Raw genomic sequence first — 20,705 nt, 5'->3', positions numbered from 1 at the left:
AGGACTGTACAGTATGTGTGTACAGTAGAGTACATGGTTAAATAAAATAACTTACAACCAAACTCACTGTCTTGCTGCCGTGACACCTTTTTCTGAACCAAAAGTCACGGCATGCATGCGCCCTATGATGCGATGCGCCCTATGTGTGGATTAAGTACAGAAAAGCCCCCGCAATTGAGTCTGCGCTATTAACCCAAAGCACCTTATAGTGTGGAAAGTACGGTAATTAAAATGATCGTCAACTATATAAACATTTAACCTTGCTTTGCATTTACATTAGTGAATCCTTAAAATTATCCTTTGAAATATTTAGGGCAAGAATCTAGTCAGCACTTGAAATGGCCTTAAATAATATCTTGCCTCAATATAACTGAGTCGGTGAATCCGTTGTTTCCTGTCACTCATGCTATATACTACACCGCTCACAAATAAGCCATCCTGGATGCACCATGGGGGATTTATAAAGTATATTACAGCACAGCAAAATCAATTGGCTGACTGGCTGTAGCCAACACAGATATCCAAATGTCTGACACCAATTCCAAATTTCTGCTTTTTGCATGTAGCTACTGCTGGGTTGACAATCTGCGAGTGGTTTGAGGCAGGATATGAATATCTCAAGCAGTGCATAGCAAAAAATATACAGCATATTCCGGTTATGGTAAAAGAAAACAAGAAAAGTTGTGAATGTGTTTGTTTCTGCATTATTGAAAGAACACAAGCATGACTGAAGAAGGCAACACACTTCTATATTTGTGTTGGAAAATCATGTGTGCCGTCCTCCCCCTCATCTTCGCCCCCCTTTCAGTTCCATCATAATCTCCTCTTATGGGCCTCAGCCCATGGTATCTTAAACCACTTTGTCTGCAGCAGCTGCCAAGGCTCAGTACAGAGAGGTATAGAGAGATTAAAACCGTTTTTGCAGCCTCCTCAAGGAATCCCTCTCTGCCTCTTGCTCCTGTTGTCTTTGATGGGTTCCAATTCATTTCAGTCCTGCCCGATCCTAGGGGGTTCCTACACAGGTTGGTCTATATACAGGCCTACGATTGGCATTATCATGACTCATTCAGGTAAAATAAAAGCCTGAGCTGTTTTCATAGTCAAAGTGCTTGGGTGAACATGCGTTGGGAAGTGATGTACTCCAGATGTAGTACATAAGGTAGATGAAGTCTTGACATTGGATTCTCATCACTCACTGTATAATGCCACTCTTTGCCTTCTCCTGTGACCCCGCTGCAATTCTTCCACTTTGTATACCAGTGCAGAGCATGGATAAATCAGTGGAATTAGTCATATATCCATGATGGATTAGATGTGATGGCCAAGCTCAGAGGAACGCCTGCCACCTTCCATTAGTTGTTTGCAATGAATGGTTGGGATTGCTCATCACACAGGCAACGAAACAATAGCCCTATCCATGACCTTGTAATGTCATGCCTGGGTAAATGCCACCGACCTGTACAATTTCAAGTATATAATTAGTTACCCTCCTTCTCATGCATCCTCCTAAATACAAAAGATGAAATCCCAGTGTCTCGAGATTTTTACTGCAGCCACAGTGTTTTGTTGTCTTCTTCAACAGGAAGGACCAGAGTTGCCACCACTTGCTGAGAAGGATGAGGTCCTTTGATGTAAGTATGGCCTTGCTCAGGACATGCTATCACACTGGTGGTGGTTCAGCATTGTTTCATGTCATCGTGTGCTGGATAGGAGGCATCGGGTATCGAGAAACAAGAGAAACTTAAACGAGTGGTTAAGAAATCGAGCTTTGTCCTGGCTGCCAAATGAACTCCATTGAGCCGGAGGTGGCAGACAGATGGATGTTAGCCTGGCTGACATCCATCATGGACAACACGTCTCACCCCCTGCATTACACTGTAGAGTCCTAGAGCAGCTGCTTCAGGGGCAGACTTCTACACACTAGGTGCAGGAAAGCGCATCACCGCAGGTCAGGTCATTCAAGACTGTTTAAATGCACGAAATAATGACACCATACAGTGCGTACACATGCACACAAAAAAGGTTTCAATAACATTTAAAAATTATGAGTATGTGGTGAGCATTTAATGAACTACATTGTTTTGAGTTGCTTAGGGTAAAAGAAAAAGAAAAAAAGTGACCTCAGGGTTAGGCACTGAACTTTAAATTGACTCCAGGTCGACTCGGCTTTGTTAATGAGAAACCGGTTTCAACTGCATGACCTGGTTGAATGAACGAGATTGTTTATTCGTTAAAAACATGGGCCAAAAATCATTGTTGTTGTAACTATTTGTTAGAAGTTACATTTCTTTTCCATCCACATTGGATTATGTATGACTGGAAAGAAATGATGTGTGCCAGTAAACACTGACTGAAAACCATTGGCCAAGAATTAGCGATTAATTAGTTTAACGAAGAGAGCAAATTATATGACCATTACTGCATCATTTACTCTTGACCAGACAAGTACGCAGATACACCTTTTGAGTTCAATTTGAATTCAAGAAAGTAATCCATTCATCCTTGTAGTTGCTGATGTTGAATGATTTCTAAAGAGGACACTTTTCATTCATCTGTGACATTACATGATGCCATTTCATAGTGACTGTTGTCAAAGGTTCAGGAGTGACTTGCTCAAACAGCGTAATCACACATGCATAAAATGTTAATGTGCCGGGCTGCTGCCCATCTCTGCATGTCCTAATTTAATTCTCCATGAATGGCCTTGCTAGTTAGTTCAGTGAAAGTGAGCTAAGCTTGTTTGGCTTCTTTTGGAGTCTTGCCTTTACACTCCCAGAGGCTATGTGGCCATATGTCTTCCTCACACTGGCCTGGACAGTTGGACTGTGTCCATGGGTTGATAGGCGTGAAACACACAAATATATCCCCTGTAGGAATGTATAAACACAGAAATGATGCTTCTTTTCTGTGTTGGATGAAGAAAGAAAAGCATATACAGATTGCTAATTGTGCACATCGCAGGAGATTATCTTACATACAACTATACCCGAAGCCTTATTTTGTGGGCACACTAGTTAGGTCAATATTGGCCTCTCCGTATGTGACCTCCACATTCCCAGCTCAAAGTCTGTTGCCTGTGTCCAGCTCCTGTTGACGAAGTTGTTTAACAACGTTGACTCTGACTGTGCTCTCCTGTTTGCCCAGCAGCCATCAAGTGTGGCCTGTCTGTTAATATTGAGGTCAGGCTAAGCCACTATGCAGCAGTTTCTAGGACACAACACATATCTGGATTGCTGGGAAGTTGAAATCAAGCTGAAACTCCTGAGGAAGAGATGGCGGAGTTACGCGACACCCGTAAATATGTGTCCTCCTCGCTCACTCCACAATTGATGCAGGTGCAAGGGCTTCCTGGAGTGTTCTTGCAATGAGTTGATGTTCTTAAAGGAGAAGCCCACCCACAATTTTTTTGTAATATGTTTGGTGCAGCCCAACTAGTAAAAACTGATTAATGTTTTGTTTGTGGAATATGAATTAAACAGGCAAAATCCACCAGTTTTTATCAATCTCAGGGGGCGGCCATTTTGACACTTGTTGACGACTGATAAGGACACCCCAGATACCAGGTCTCATTTCTCAACCGGTCATGGTTCATCAGTTTTCTGAGGCTCTTACACCTTCAGCTACGTACAACATACACTGCAGACACTTTCACAATATCAAAGATATCTCAGAGACTGTGTCAGATTTAGTGATGATTATTATTGTGCATATTCAGTTGTGCAAGATGTGAAAGTGTTATAGCAGGTTGGTTTACACCTCCACATCCAATGAGATGCAATACCCAGTTGTGTACATTCTGCCTTTTCAAACATCAATCCATCCATTATCTGTACCGCTTGTCCACACGGGAGTGTGAGAAAACCCACGCAGGCACGGGGAGAACATGCAAACTCCACACAGGGAGGGCCGGAGTTGGAATCGAACCCGCACCCTCCTAACTGTGAGTTGGACGTGCTAACCACCGCGTCACTGTGCTACCTTTTTTCCAAACACAATAATGCTAATTAGTTATTGACACTTAAAGAGGTATTGATTTAACAATCTATTTATTTTAGTTAGTGTGTGTAATTTATATAACTGCACTGCATCATACTGAGTGATGTTTGTAGTTACCTTATTGAGGTACACTACATGAGCAAATTAAAGTAATTAATTCTGATAATATTGTCAAACAGGATTGTATTGATTTTCTTTTCATTCCTGCAAATAAGACTCTCACTGCCTACTATTTCCCCAAAATAAATAGATAACTCCCCACCATTTTATGACCCTGGAAAAGATTGCAAATCAATAAATGCCATTACTGTGAGCCTCACTGTTTTTGAACAGTGCTTTGCAAAGTGTATTTTCCTTCCACATTATTGCTTCAAAGCAGAGACATAATAATCTCACAGAGACTCCAAGTGTGAAATTATTCTTGCTCATACAGAGTAATGGTTATTGGCTTTGGGACTTCACCGCTGTCTAGGAGCAAAATATTTTGTTGTCAAAAATGAAGACACAGCCCTTCATAAGAGTGGTGTCCACCTTGAGTTAAATAAAAATGAATAAAACACACAGAGTCAAGTCAAGTGAGTAGAGTGGTTACCCCAGCACAAAGGTGTTCTTCTCAGCCAGGGACTGTCTGATGTTTGGAGCATGATAAGCAGGCACTTCATCATGGTGAAGTCATGAGTTGTCCTGCCACAAGTCTCTGCTCTTGTCATACACAGAATGATTCAAACGGAGCAGGATCTGTTTTGTGGACTTCTTGCAATTTTGTCCGGGATCCTTTCTGACAGACCTCATAATTATGCCATTATGTTTTTATCACCCAGGGGATAAAAAGGCCTTTGATGAGGCATCAGACGAAGCATGACAGTTTTCCTTGTATTAAAAATAATCTGAAATAGCATTCTAGGTATCATATTTTTCGGGCTAAAAGTCGTTCCGGAGTGCGAATTTTCTATGTAAAGCGGCTTTGAGTGTTTAGAAAAGCGCTATATAAAACCGATCTATTATTATTATTATTATTATTATTATTATTATTATTGTTATTATTATCTTAGTTCCATCTCCAACTTTCCTCACGTATGTTATTTCTTACTATTTAGTTATTTCTTTGCAGTATGAGTTAATTGTAGGTACTTGTCTCAGCGGTGTCACGTTTGAGCCATATGATATCAGCCTATCAAGCATGATGTAACCAGAAGCTATACATTATTTATGCAAAATCTCGTTTGATCCTTCCAAATTATCTTTGTAAAACGCAGAATGAAATTACACTCCAGGCCCAAATAGTCAATTCTGATTTCATTCCTCAATAACATCCCAACGCATGAACAACCTGCATTCCACTGACACCCACATTGAGATAAATAGCTCCACAATTAAACCGAGTATCTCTGTAATTGTCCTTTGGCTGTTATAATTTTTCCCATTTAATGATCAATATCACCTTGATATAGCATATCTATATATCACACCATATAATCCATGTTTCTATCATAGTTCAGAATGGATTAAGTTTGGATTTTGCGTTACCGATGGCTTTATTCCACTGGTATTTTACTCAAATTGGGATATATCTGATCTGGCCATTTACATTGCAGTTGCTTTGGGAAATGTCCTCTATGCATCATAATTGTTTTGATATTTTGATCGGAAACTTTTTTTTTTTCACTGCCAGGATGCATAACCATCTTGAGAGCAGAACATGCTAATTATGTCATTGAATCAGGTAGTGTGGATAAATATATCCTTCTGGCGGAAATAAAAAAAAAAATCTCATTTTGTTACATGAGTCAATGAGTTTTTACTATTTTTTTTTTTCAAATCAGCAATTAAATCAGAAATCAGAAATGCAAGTTGTGAGGTTTCCAAATTTACCTTGGTTTGTAGCACATCAGCTTTTTATCATTACAAATAAAATCGATTTTTGATTTTTTTTTTTTTTCATAATGATAAATAACTCTGTATTGAACTATAGCTCAAACTCAATCATCTGTGATTAAAATGTGTTGTTAACCAGCATAATTAGAGACCCGTACAGTCGTCTTTCTTGTATGGAGTCTGATGAGTGATGTTGTTTCCCACCATGGTTTCATATTTATATTTCATATAAAAACATCTCTTCTTAATGACCTAAATGCATCACTCACTCCAGTGACAAGCCATTATGCCTCCTTCATGCACTAACCAGCATACAAAATCATTGTCCTGTCAAAGTATGAGATTATCAGACAGTCTGTTCTAGTAACGTGCGGACATGCAAAGATATCACATATACGACTGAATGTGATAAAGATTAGATGGGTAGCATAAGGCATGTAGACCATATCTGTTTTGACGGATTAGGCTGTTTAAGTTATATGAAACAATACTTGCAGGGTCGTTGACTTTGACTACAACTTCTACTTCTTGGCTGCTGGGAAAGGAAAATAGAGGGTTTAAGGGGAGTATTTTTGAAAATCTTAAAATTAACATTTTCATCTTAAAACTGTCGGATTACTAAATGCTGTTGGGTTTTTCTCAAGGCTGATATGGAGGGAGTCATTTTATGCAAAGGCACATTTCATCTCAGTTCACATTTACTTTGGGGGGGGGGGCACATTCTAGCTTTTATATTGAATTTGAAACTGAGACATGTTTCTTCCTTCGCCCAGAATGTTTCATTTGTGGACATTCAGGCACTTTAGGAGGACACACTCCTCTCCTCCCTACCGCTCAATAATTCGACAGTTCGTCTTTCAGATGAGAGTTACAGCTTTGCACCGGAGGCCGCTTTCAGCCAGGAAACGTCCGTCGTCCCCGTGTGCCCTAATCGCCCCTCATGTCAAACAGATTGCCTGCAGTCATGGAAAAGTGATAATGTGGCACAGCACATTACTGTTGCAAGAGCCAACAGCTTTGCTTTGCAGGATTCCACATGAGCAATGTCCTTTGCCATTGCTCTGACTTGCTACCCAGTACACTTACTCTCTACAAGGTTTTATAAACAGTACCCAACACACATTCTCATCCATCATTTGCTTTTGTTAAACCCCATCCCCCCCCAAAAAAGCACAACATTACACTGAATGCTAACATTCATGATTAATTTTGAGCCTAGATTTAAAAGTAAGAAACATTCATGAAGTAAGTGCCATGATAATATTACTTGCCTGTCATTTAGATGTGCTCTTAAACTGATGTAGGAGTGGGTGCTCCTTTCTCCGGCACGCAGTAGTAACATTGCTTTTCAGTCCTCCTCCTCATCCTGGTGGGTCTTTGCCATGGATGACATGTCACAGAGAACAGCAGCCAGTGCAAATCTGACCTCTCTCCTTTGCCTGCTGCTTTTTCATAATGGAGTTTATGCCAGTTTACTGACAATAGGAGAGAAAATTTGCTTCATCTCCTCACTGCTTGATATGCAAATCAGCTTGGGTAGCTTTCTAACCAGTTTGTTTGTATTGGGTCACTGCAGCATGTCTTCTTTTTACTGTCATTCATCAAATTGTTTTAATGATTCCAACACATTGGAAATGCATGGTGTGCACAATCAATATTGTCAGCACATAATACTCAGATAAAAATGTCATGCATGTTTAGTACCCATTTTTAGATTCTGACAGTTGTAATGGATGGATGGATGGATGGATGGATGGATGGATGGATGGATGGTAACTGTAAAATCCTCACTTTCTCTCTGGTTATTGCTAAGTCACTTGACCCAGCATGCTGGTTGCGATCAGTGAGTACTCGTGAGAGGCTGGTAGGGTTGATGTTATTCAGGCTCCCTCTGGAGAAACATGTTTCTATCATCTCTTGGGGTCTCTGAAGCGTAGAAATCAGTACATCCACACTCAAACTCATTTCTTTGCCCCAAGTCCTTCCATTCACACAGTATTTTTCTATGGATTAAGTTCACAGCAAGGGGCAATGATGATAAAGGAAATACTTTTTCTTTATTCTATATTGACTTTGGCTTGCAATGAGTTGAACACTCTTCATATAGATGAGGAAGGCTCACTACTGCTGGTTGGTGTTGCGTTTAAAGTGCAGACAGCTATGAGGTTGTCAAGATAAACTGAGTAATTAGTGTGAAAATATCAAAACCTCCGCACGACTTGTGTCTTTTATTTTCTTCAGCCGTGATGCAACAGCACGACCTATATACTACCTATCTGGTGAAAGTGTGTGAGAATGTTTTCATACCCATAGAGGGCAGCTGTGCTCTCCACAACTTAGGCAAAGCACAAGTAGAGGAGGTTTATCTTGTGACTGGCCTCCTGCCCAGACATATTCATGTGTGGTATGTTGTTTATTAGGGGGATTGCGTTTGAGTGTATGCAAGGTAACATGAGAATCCCTCACAAAGTTGAGTATCTGCCAGAAGGCAATAGAGAAGCTGGCTCAGATGCTTGCTCATTTTCCTCTCTATTAGAAAGATAAGCTATTAATTGCTTAATATGCCGTAAATATGCTGAATTGCAGTCCAGGGAATGATTCCTCTAGCTCTTTGTTTGCAGTGTCACTGTTGCACTCTGACTATGTCATCTACCCTGCTACTAAGATCAATTTGTTTTTCAAGCGGCGGAGGCAAGGCAGAGAAAGAGAGCAGGAGAGCGAGCGGTAGTGAGATGCCACAAGGTCTGTGGACGTTTCTGACAGGGATGGGCAGACTCCTCATTGCTAAACATAGTAATCAATTGTTAGTTAATTGTTATTTTTGCAGTAGGAGTTGGTAGTGTCTTGCCCTTTGTCTTTTTTTTTTCTCTTTGCACTGAATGGTCTGCATTTTACTTTTTGTTGCACTCATGACAAATTGACAATAAATCTGAATTGAATAATTCGAGTATTCATAGACTTTGTTATACTTAGCTTGCTTCAAATTACACATGGTACTTTTTTTGTGAAAATGAGTCATCCTCAAAGTTTGTTTTTTCCAACATCATCTAGGGAAGGAGGACTACATACATATGAATGAGGCATCGGTGTAGTAATTAATGCTCAATTTATGGCACAAATAAAGCTCATGCTGTAATTACAGATCTTAGTCAAGAGTCCATGATATGCAATTGCATGGCTTTGCATTTTGCAGACTTAATCATGTCACTACATGATTACATTTAAATAAAATGAAAATTTGTAGACTACAAATAATGTTTAGATTTTACAAGCTAAACAGCATTGCAATGTCAAATTAATGATAATATTGTAGCTCGCTGGGTTCCTGACTGCCCCTAAATACATTTTTCATCTACTCTTGCATGTGCGACAAGAAAATTTGTTGATTTTTTTTTTTTTTTTTTTTTTTTTTTTTTTTTTTAACATTCTTGTTTTTTATTTTATTTTTGTTGTTATTTTGGAAGTGTGTATTGGTGGTAGGAGGACTGGTTTGTCTCCAAGTGCTCATCTTAAATTAGAACCTCGGATTTGCATTTCTTGACCTAATGCAGAGGTGCAACACAGAACTGGAGCTTTATGGGAAAATTGAGCCAGAGCACATGAAAAAGCAGGAACTGGCTCTGGAACTAGTCTGAGTGGGCAGCGAGGGACCAGGGACTTTTGGTGTAAACAGCCTTGGTCAGGTGACATTGAGGGGGCGCACTATTGGCTGAAACACTTGACTGACTGTGGGTAGATGCGCTGGGACGGTAACTGATTGTATGCAACAAGACTGAAGGCTCGGAGGCTGGAGCATGGCTGACTTTATGCAAGTGTACTGCCAGGTTTGCTTTTTCAACAGGGAGGTATGCTGCAGGGAGCTTGTGATATTTTCCATTTTATCTGAAGTCCACATTGTTTATTTTTGTTGAGAACAATTGCCCCTCTTGAAACATCCTTCAACTCAGTCACACACACAGCCCAGGGATTACATAAATATTTTTTTTTGCTTACCGGCCCAATCACCCTCCTCATGTTGTCATTCACGAGGGGTGCATTTTGTTTGGTCTGATCCTTTTTGTCACAGGGTGGGGTGACATGGAAGGAAAATGGACTTAAATGCAAGAAAAGTCAAAAACCAAATTTGAAAATAATAAGCAGCAGACTACCAAAGAAACTCAAACTGGATTAGGGAAAACGGAGAGTAACTGATTGGAGGAGACACAAGGAGTTGAAGCGGTGGATGACAAGCCACAGGTGATCGGAATAATGGCTGCAGCCCTGAACAAGTAACACAAGAGGTACTGCAAAGTGATTGGCTGGACACAGAACGGGCAAGATGGATCACATACTTGATTTGCACACTGACGCAGGACGGAAAAATAAAGCATCTTAAATATAAAAACCCAAACAAAGTACTAAAACCCAAGCAAAGTGCTGAAACCAACATTCCAGTGCACACGCTTGCTCTGTAAACGTATTGCCTGTTCAAGACAAATGATTCATTTGAATCAATATGTTTTTACTGTTCTTAATATGAGTTTGCTATTTAATTTAATGTCATATCTTGCTTTTGATTGATGACTTAGTCCAAGGTGTTTGGTCTAGCTCTCCTGTGATCTTAATGATGACAATTTGTATCAGAAATGGATCATTTAATTTCATCAAACCTCACAATACCATGCTGCATTACAGCTCTAATACTCCATTAGAAGGCAGACTATTACAGGGTCTACTATGTCCGCCGCTTCTAAGTAAGTGCTCTTATAAAGAAGAGCAGTGACCTGAAAAAAAAGGTGGGAAAATTGCATGAGCAATTGGTTGAGCATGGCTGAGTGTTTGTCGTGTAAGTGTTGTTGTCCTTGCTTATTGTATTTTTTTTTTTATTTTTTTTTTTTACAAAGTAGCTAGATCATACTGTAGTGTCTGGGTGGATATATCGATAACCACACATAACAGCTGGCGGTCTAAATTATTTAAAAATATATATCATTATCAAATCCCAAGTCTGTCCAAATACCTTCTAGCCACTCACAACAAGCTTGTGGTCTTCTTGCACAGTGGGCTACAAATTGCAGTAAAACATTTTCTCAACTTGTATGAAGACTTGCAAGTCCCTAACAGCAGTTTGTATTGTGGTAATTCTTTTTTTTCCCTTTCTCTCTCACCACAGTGTCAATTGTGAAAGCCACAGTGTTCGCAATTATCTTTAGACTGGCTGAGCACCCCCACAGTTCATGCTCTAAATTCCTCACTGTATTGTTTTGCATGGTTTAATTTTATTCGTACTCTTATTCAAACAAACAGTATTGGTAGGGCCCCATGCATTGCTTCTTCATACAACTTACCAGCAGTATAATATCAAATGTATATTAGAGGTAACAAACTTGTGATCCAGCGACCGTTTGCGACTGGCAGGATGTTTTGGCCCCATCCTGTCTTTATTGGGCTCGGGGGGGTAAGCAGTGTGGTTGATCTCCTATGGCCTACCATATCACGATCAGGGGATGCTTTGAGAATAATTGTCAATCGTTTGTCTATGTGAAGCCCTTTGAGACTGCTTGTGATTTAGGGCTATACAAATAAACTTGACTTGACTTGACTTGACCATTGCTCAGGCTCCTGACATATTCAGAGCAATGTAATTCTAACGTGACACCAAGTGGAAGAAAAATATATCGTTACCCAGTCCCACTCATGTTTTGGTGCTCAAGAAATCAGATATCATTACTCAAATAGAGATGCTGAGGAGGATGCAAAGAACTAGGGAAATGAGAGAGAGAATCGGGACGTCAATCTTGTTTATGTTCTGAATTGTTGTTGAAGATTGTGAAGCTTGGATTATTGTACTTTTTTTATTTTTATTTTAACGAATAGTTAAACCTACAATTTATGTATTGGCACATGTAAACAACTCAGAACAGCTCACATCAGACCAGAGATCTCCAGTTGGAATGATTTTGATCAGAATGACAAAAAGAGTCTCCATGTAAACTCAGCTATTGATATCATGATGTTTATGTGTGCGTGAATGTGTTTGTAAAGAGTCCAGGACAATGCGCAGGATTTTTGTTTTGCATTTTCGAGTGTTGGTGTGGGCTCGATTCCCGCAGCGTTTAGTCTATCTGAATGGCTTTTTAGTGAATGCTGCTTCATTCCAGTTTTTATAGTAGTGTTGAATCAGCTTTTCCATGTCTCTAATTGTTCCCCCTCCATTCATTGTAGGCAGCACACTTGGCATGTTTTGTATGACATATTTGTTGTGCCAGACCAGAGAGTGCTGTGAATCTTTAATTCTTTTTTTTCCCCCCCCAACTCCTCTGACTGGATAAGACCTAATGGGAAGTTATCATGTTATGGCATAACTCATCAGGTGAAATGAAACCCTCAAATGGACATTTTGTTTTTATGAAAAAAGAGGTAATAGGTGGCAATTGTGTATTTTCTTGAAGTGCTGATCCTTATTTCTCAAAATAATTGCAATGTAAAGCATTGAGGTAAGAAGACTGCCGATTAGTGAAGCACTAACGTTTACAGCTCAAAGTACTACTCAGTAAAAATCTTCTGCTACAAGATGAATCAGGGGACAACAGTTTGGAAAACTTCGCCTACGCCTGCTGCTTTTAAAAGAGATAAGATATTTCATCCACATAAGACACTCAGTTGAAAAAAATCATGAATGAAAAAACCATGGAATTTTATGCGGTACCTTTTAGCCCCTTTGATCGTTTTATTCTTTGTGTCTTGATTGAATTGTTTCAGAAAAAAAAAAAATCAACAATAGATTTTGGTTGTGGGTGACCTGGTGTTAATAATATTCCTCCAAACAGAAGCCCGCTATCTGCTTTGAATGACAGATGAGGTAACAGGATGTCTTATGGGTTTTTACTGCTCTCCAGATGGTGTACTACTCCCATTGTGACTGAAATCCAGTAAGACACCCCCATCCCCCACAACAACATAAGCACACACACATGCACTCCCCCCTTCTATCACTTGATCCCATTTGCTGTGACCTCTGGGGATCACTGATCAACCTTCAGGAAGGTCACTAAGCAAGTTACTCTTTAGCGGTAAAGATCTGCAAGCCTCTTCATTGCAAATGCCTCTCTTTTAATTAACATCGAGCAAGACTGTACAATTTTGAAATTGAAAGTGCAACATTTATTAGAGTTCATGTAAGTCGTGCACTACAAGACGGTATTTTCATTTCTGTCTGCAACATATGACACATTAAATGGCATATATCTTGAGGGAATGAGAATATTGGTGCACACTGCCTCTGGGAACACTCTCAAGGTAGGATTGCACAGCGTACAATCGAAGAATTACAGTAATACACAATTTCCAAACACAGCCTATTTTATAAACCAATCAGCAATTTCTGCTTGAACTGCTTCCATCTGTGCTGCTTGGTGCTCTGGGCGCTCCATGTCCCCAGTTGAAGTGGCCAGAGTGTCCTCCTGTACTCTTATTTTGTGGCACTCTGGAAAAAGCAAACAGCATATTTGAACAAAACTTTGAGTTTCAGAACTGTTAGATTGGGGCTCGGAAAGTATTTTTGAGGAGTAACACCCTTGTAGTGATGCAGCAGCCAATCAGATTGCACCGGGGCACATTGGATTCATAATGATGCCAGCATTACCATCTTAGCCACCTTGTACGTTTTTATACCCTCATCACGAACTCGCTGCTGCATAAAGAATGACTCGGAATTATAACTTGCTGTTTGTGATTGATTGTTTTGATTGTCTTGTGTCATTTCAAATCCTTCAGGGTGGTATTTAGAATCAAATAGGTAAGAATAGTGTCCATGCCCCATGAATGAAGAAAATATAATTAATGCATGAGCTCATTTATGTATGATTGTCATCAGGAAGATAATAATAATAATACAATTAATATTCATGCACAGCTCTGTCATTATTGGATATGAATAACGAAATCAGTCCATGTGCATCATAAAAGTCCTTTTTAATAACTTGATCATTTATTTAGGAGAGTGATGATTTGATCAGTGTTTTTTTTTTTTTTTTTTAGCCCTGACCTTTGTGGAGCCAAGACATCTGTTTGTGTCCAAAAGTAAGAAAACCACCAGAAAAAATTATCTTAAAAAGTATCCGGACTGAAGTCGTGATCTTGTCCCATAAACGTACTAACTCTGTGTTGAAATCTGGGCGGGTACTGTTGAACACAAAGGTGATATTTTTGCAAGATGGTATTATATGCATATTGCTGCATGAATGACAAAGGTTAATTGTACATTTTGACATGCAGTTGGAAAGTGTTTATTTGTTATGCCTCTCACTATAACCCACTATAATGTATAAAATAATATCTCACTATATGCCACTGGGAGGGTTAAAATACAAAAAAAAAGACATGATTGGTATACCAAACCACAATCCATGAGTATCTAAAATAATATGCCAATAAAACATTTCTTAGTCTATTAAATAATTTGAATACAAAATATCAAGATGTTGCCATATATCACTGCAAAGTCATATGAGTGACCACGTGCCATTAAGACGCTACAACAGAAGTCACTCTAATGTCATCCTGACGAGAGAATTCTTAATTATGTAGTCTGCCAGAACCATTCATACTCTAATGACTGTTTGTATAGTAGTTAAAGATATCTCCGTCTGGTTGTCCATTCCCTCAAAGAGAGTCTTGAGAGGATAAAGCACAGCATTCTGCCCTGTCTGTCTGCCATAGCCATCATTACCTGTGTTCCCATGGAAACAGAATATCCTTGGGCGAAAAAAAAAACAGTGTTTACCTTTTTTGCTTTGCTTATGATTTTCCATGCATATCCTGCACTTAATGATTCATTTTAACACCTTTGAGAAGTTGATAAATACTTTATCTAAACCTGAACCTGAAAAAGAGGAACGGTTTCTTCGCACACAATAGAAAACAGCAGAGAGATTCAACAATTTTTATTGGCCATGGTACATTTAGTTCAGTCACACTTAAACTGTGGACCAAAAAAATAAAATCGCGACAACATAACAGTCTTTCCAGAGATTTGGTATGTCCTTGTACAGCATCATTGCTTGCAAGGCCACCATTAGCCAACTGTGCAGTCATAGCCCATATGGTCCCGCCTGCCCTCCCCAACTCCCATTTTTTACCAAAGTCATGTTCCCAGACCTGGGCAGAACTCCAGCAGTCTTAATTTGATCATCTTATTTTTATACACTCACAAAGTGGCAATTTGGTGGTTGCAATTGCAAATAGTCTTCCATGTAGAAAATAATGAGTGTACTTTCTGCTCATTTTTTTTTTCCTGTTCCAGCAGCTCTAAACCAGGAGCGTATAATTTAACGAAAATGTAAGCATGCGCACACGATACATTAAGCAGTAGAATGACCAGTGTCGTCAACTAAAGAAAATTGGAGTTCATGTCTCTCAGTTTCTACAATGGAAGTCATTCATTTCCTGTGTGTCCATTCCTGGCTATGGTTTTCAACTTTGTCACATGATCTGTGATGTTGAGTAATGTGTCAAGGGCTTCCTGGATGTTTCTGCCTGGTCAGCTCCAAGGTGCCCACTAGACTATGACAAAGACTTTGGCATTGGGGTCTAGGATTTGTGTGAGTGTTTAAAGTAGTAGGGTCTTTAGTGTTCATGGGAAATCTAGCGCTGGGTAGGCTAAACGGGCTTTGGACCAAGCATGGGACACTGTTTATATGCGCTCAGTGTAGGTCATTCCATGTGTAAGTCAGGTCCAAGTTCAGATGATTCAATGATTTCCAGACAATCAGAGTCAAATCACAGACAGCGGGAGATGGAAAAGATGGGCAATTTTAGCAGCCGCCGCGGGAGTTGGCTTGTCTGTGTGGAAGTCAGTTGGTCAGACAAGGTGGTGTTGCATGGTGACAGCTTGATGATAAAACTTCACCAATCTCGCTGCTCTTGCGGATTGCTCATCCCTAATCAGGACCATCATTCATCAGGTTCTGGCGTATTAAGCAGAGGGGCAAATTGGTTTTCAATCGATCATATTCCGAGTACAGCCACTCTGTATACTTGCCTCCCATACATTCGATTAATGGTAAGGGGCGTTGTCTGTTCTTTGTGTGCCTGAGGGAATCAGTTAAAAACTGCAAGTGCTTTTCTTGTTCATGAAGTATTCAAAAGATACGTTTGAACATGGATGCATTTGTGCCATTTAAATCCAATGTATAACATCACAATTACCTTTTTTTCAGTGCAAAAATATGTTTGATATGCATATTTTGGAAACGACATTTGCCTCTTTGGCATCACTCGTTTCATAAAACAACTAAAAGCTCATGCTGTCACATAGTCATGATGCAGAGTGAGAAACGCTTGGCATTTTTCACTTGCAGCCTCCCAAGTGATCTAAACTTTCTTCATTTTTTTTTATTTATTTATAAGACACGACAACTTTCTGTCACTTAGTTTTTTCATTTTGTTTCCTTTTCTCGGCGGTGTGGTATACAGCCGAAGGACACATTTTGTATATTTGAGATGAGTTTGAGGTGTATCCAAACTTTCTCCGCTTTAAACCGACAACACTGTTTGTAGTGGTGTAGAACTGCACTGCATCATAAATGGCTTCCATTTGACACGTTGTGCATTAGTTTGTATTATTTGCTAATCAATGTAAATCAATTGGCGAATGCTGGTTGAGCAGTGACGGCTCACCAATAGGGATCTAAAGCTGTGCGGTGTGCTGCAGAGCTTGAGAGTCTTCACACTTCCTCAACACAGTTCTGACAGCACAGACCTACTTTATGTAACTCTTGGTCAATGATATTCATAATTCATTGCGTGGTGTTTCAAATGACAAGAGACTGGTTCTCAAAATTGTCCGATTCAAAATACTGCCGTTTTCTAAAATAGATTTATAGCCTGAAACTTGAAATCAGACAAAGGTCTGCACTGAGGTTCTTATTATCTTGAGTGCATTGATAAAGTGCTTATCTTCTTTGAAGGCAGACTTATGTTAAATCTCTGTCTGGCAGGTGGAGTGCGATCCTGGTCTGATGAATGTCCTCCTGCTCTGACATTTGTATGTGCCTTTCTCCTCGGCCTAAGGTGAGAGTCCTTTCTCTAGCCGAAGGTGTTTGGATTTATCACATTTTATACTGAAATATATAACAATAATAATAATAATAATAATAATAACACATCAACATTTATAAATGACTCCATGAGAGGTTAAATGTAAGATGTCACTCAATAGAGCTGAGATGACAACCCAAATCTGAAGTGTTGATAAAATGTTGTCACATCATCAAACAGCCATCATAACTCTGATGGATCGAGAGGTCCGCTGATCCAATAGTGACCGGTGACTGTTTTTTAGGATTGATGTCAAATTACTTCAATCTATTTCTACCCCTATTAAGTTAATGCTTTTGAATGAGCTGGAGCTGAATTTTGAGCGAGAGGTCATGTACACCCTAGACTTGATTCCATTCAATTACGGGGCACATAAAGAGAATCATTGACCTTACATTCTCAAATCAAATCACAAATATCCAGTTGAAATGAGGGATATTGCCTTGAATCTCTAAACGCTGTTGCTTTTCTGTTTGTCCTTTGAAAATATTGTTTGGTTACCACCGACTACTGCTTTGGTCACCTGGGTGCTAGAAGCTGAAGTTCAACTTATTCGTGGTAGCTTGACTAATGGTCTGCCTCTTCTTTAGTGGCTCGGACAAGAGGACTCTCTGTAGCTATTTTACACGGACAAAAAAACACAGACTTGCTAAAGTATGTTGTCCCTTTTTGCTTTGGAGAAGAATCTTGTTTGTGGCGGCTCAAACGAATCGTACTTAAATAGTTTGGCAGTTGATTAATTGGATCCCAACTTCAGGTCATGACTTGTTTCCTTTGTGGTCTTCTGGGAATGAACTACTTTGTTGGCTCTTGGTGGAGGAGTGCTATATCACCGGATATGCTTCTGTGCAGCTCAATGAAGTGGCCTGGCCTTGGCCTTGGAGAAGATAATCACTAAGGTTTGGCATGAGGGGGAAATTATAAATCTTGCAACATATTATTGTGAGGAGAACCAGACTCAGACACTATCTCTGGAGATCACTTTATCTCCAACACTTCTCATAAGCGGTGAATCTTCCTCAGTTGGTTCCTTGTCTACTATTCGGCTAAAAAAGCAGAATTGTAGGGATTTTTAATTATTATTTTTTTTCTGTATTGAGCTGCTTCATTGCCTGAAGTCATGCAGTATTTTCTTTTGTGTTTCATCAAGGTGAGAATAAGTGGCCAAATTTACTGACAGCAAATTGGCTTTAAGAGAGGTCAAAGCACACTTTGAAAAGCTCCTTGAATGCCCTATAATTCTAGAAGGAATCATTTAGCGCATCAGACACCTGTCGTCCTTGTGTTGGATTACTACCCTCCATGGGAGATTGAACTTCCTCCCACAGGTCATAAACATGCAAGTTGGGTTAATTGGACACTCCAAATACTTCATGATCTGCATTTATGCTGTTTGTGTGTTGCCATCAATGTCACTTTTATATTATAATACCGTGTTATCGACTGGAATCTGAAAGATCGTTTTTTAATTTTCTTTAAATCCTAGTGAATGATAAATGTTTGTCAGCAAGGTGAAGTGCACTGAAGAGAGGAGCTATCCATCCAAGAGCCTCTCCTCCTCTCTAACCAAGGTCATTTGAACTTTAAATCCTCGCCTTTCCAAAATGTCCCCGGTTTAATTAACTCTCTTGAGCTGCACGATGAAAAGCCATTTTAATAGTATTGGAATGCATATTAATCTACTGGCAAGAGGCCAATTATGGTTGACAGTCAATGTGTGTGCAGGCAATGCGTGGACTAATATGACCTACCCAAGTTTGAGTTATTTATTTTTAACTCTCATAGATTTAATTACCACAAATTCTCTTTCTTTTTTGTGCTTTGTCATAATAATTCCAATGTCAGTATGACATCACAAATCCATCAAATGACTTGCTTCTTGACAAGTTTGTTGATATGTGCCTAATATACCTAATCAGTTTGGATAAACATCAATCTGAAAATATGCTTGTGAAATCAGAAGAATGACTTGGTCCATTTAAAGTTGTGGTACCTACAGTCAGTGAAGATCATCCAGGGATCAGACTATGGTAAACGTACCAGGACAGGAAGACCATTAAAACGGCACAACCTATCTGTGGCGTGGCCTTCACAACAGTTTCCCACATATGACAGCCATATCGCAAAGAGAGTACACAACATTATTTGAGACAGCACAGATGCACAACATACACTTTTCAAATTCTTTTATCTCGAAGGTGCAACAGGAGGGTCGCAGACAGACAGAGACTAAATAAACAGCTTCTACTCAAGCCATCAGACTACTGAACAAACAACATCAAATTCTGTGAACCAGACTCTGCAATTGTTTTTTTTTTCTGCTGACTTGAATGTTTTCAATGTGAAATACCAATGCAATGCACTTTTTTAAATTCATTTTTGAATATCCTTGAATGTATAATTGATTGGAAAGTAGCTAAATAAAAATGTAATTATGTACTCTGTGCTAGTGCAACCATGATGCTTATACTGTGCACACCAAATAAACATCTTGATTGCTTTCATGTTATATCAATATATTTATGCATATGTTTGATTCATTAATTTAAAGGTTTGTGTTAATAAAAAAAAAATGTGCGCTGCGACTGGCAAGCAACCAATTCAGGGCCCCAGCACACCCGCGATCCTAGCTGGCTCGATGGATGGATAAATGGAAACTTGTATGAATTAGTTTTCTTTATTTAGGTGTTTTTATATAGTTGTGACAAGTCCTCAAGTGCAAAACATTCCCAATGGTTATTTAGTGGGACAAATTGCTTGCATGCTACAAGCTACTGGCCCCAATTTTAGGCACTCCTGCTGCACACATAGAATGTGATACATTACATAATCTGAATTACAAATTACTTTCTGTTTATTATTGAAGGTAGAGTTTCCTTTTAAATGGACTGAATCTTGTGGCAAAGTAGACTAATAACTCTCTCAAAATTATGAATGAGCCCTTCTTTGTTCATTGAAATAATGCCCATCAATAGCATATGTTTTTTTTCCTGAAATTTAAAATAATACATTATTATAAAGTGCATTTCTAAAAGTAGTCTCCTCTGCATTGAGTATTAGAAAGCAGCAAGTGGCTTTTAATTTGGAATCTCAACCATCAGTCATGTGAGCTTTCTTTCATTGCAAGTGTGATCAATGACCACAAAGCTCGCTTTTCTCATCAAAAGGGGCTCCCTTAAAAGACAAAACTATAAATTTTACATTTTTCTCTTCATACACTCCCTTTTTACCTGAATGACAGGCCATCATGTCACCTGTGAATTGCTTTTCTGTCATTGACTCCCTCAAATATTGCTTAATATGTATTTGGACTCCTTCAATGTCAGAACGTGCTGCGGCAATGACACCATATTAATATGCCGGCAAATCCGTGCATTTTTACACCAAGCAGAGCAGCTTCCCTTTGGACAGATGCAGCATCTTCAATTGTTTAAAAAAAGTGGCCCAATGAAATTTGCTGTCATGTAGTCACCTCCACTCCAGTCTAATTTGCAGTCCTTTTAAGGAGTTAGATTATAGTGCCGAAGGCTTCGAGTTCATCTCGTCTAATTTACGACTATAATGAGTCTAACCACACCACCAAACCCCAAGTGTTTGAAGGGGCTTAAAGGAATTTAGACAAACGTATGCATTACTGAGTCAATATCACTTTGCGGTACTTGGTGGTTGAATGGTTTAGAGCTGGTACGGGATTTGCTGCTTTTTGCTGTAGAGTCCACTGGGTCCAAAAAAAAAATGATGAGGAAAAATTGGGA

At 39.3% G+C, this 20,705-nt stretch overlaps 1 protein-coding gene across 7 annotated transcripts in view; it reads left to right on the top strand.

The window, feature by feature from the left end:
* The window catches only part of arvcfb (ARVCF delta catenin family member b), a 138,578-nt gene that overhangs the window by 10,592 nt on the left and 107,281 nt on the right, over window positions 1-20,705 (top strand). Inside the window, exons 2-4 of one of the 7 annotated variants that reach the window (XM_085910044.1) lie at window positions 1,583-1,631; window positions 13,891-13,932; window positions 16,851-16,923. The exons of 1 other annotated variant lie outside the window; for it this stretch is intronic. The gene's annotated coding sequence lies outside the window, so the exon portion shown is untranslated. The remainder of the gene's footprint in view (window positions 1-1,582; window positions 1,632-13,890; window positions 13,933-16,850; window positions 16,924-20,705) is intronic. 5 more of the 7 variants (XM_085910045.1, XM_085910046.1, XM_085910050.1 and 2 more) reach the window with 5 other exon arrangements.

This window comes from Syngnathus leptorhynchus, chromosome 4, assembly GCF_054491065.1.
Source record: "Syngnathus leptorhynchus isolate UIUO chromosome 4, UIUO_Slep, whole genome shotgun sequence".
Taxonomy (NCBI): domain Eukaryota; kingdom Metazoa; phylum Chordata; class Actinopteri; order Syngnathiformes; family Syngnathidae; genus Syngnathus; species Syngnathus leptorhynchus.
This window is presented reverse-complemented; position numbering and strand designations above follow the sequence as displayed.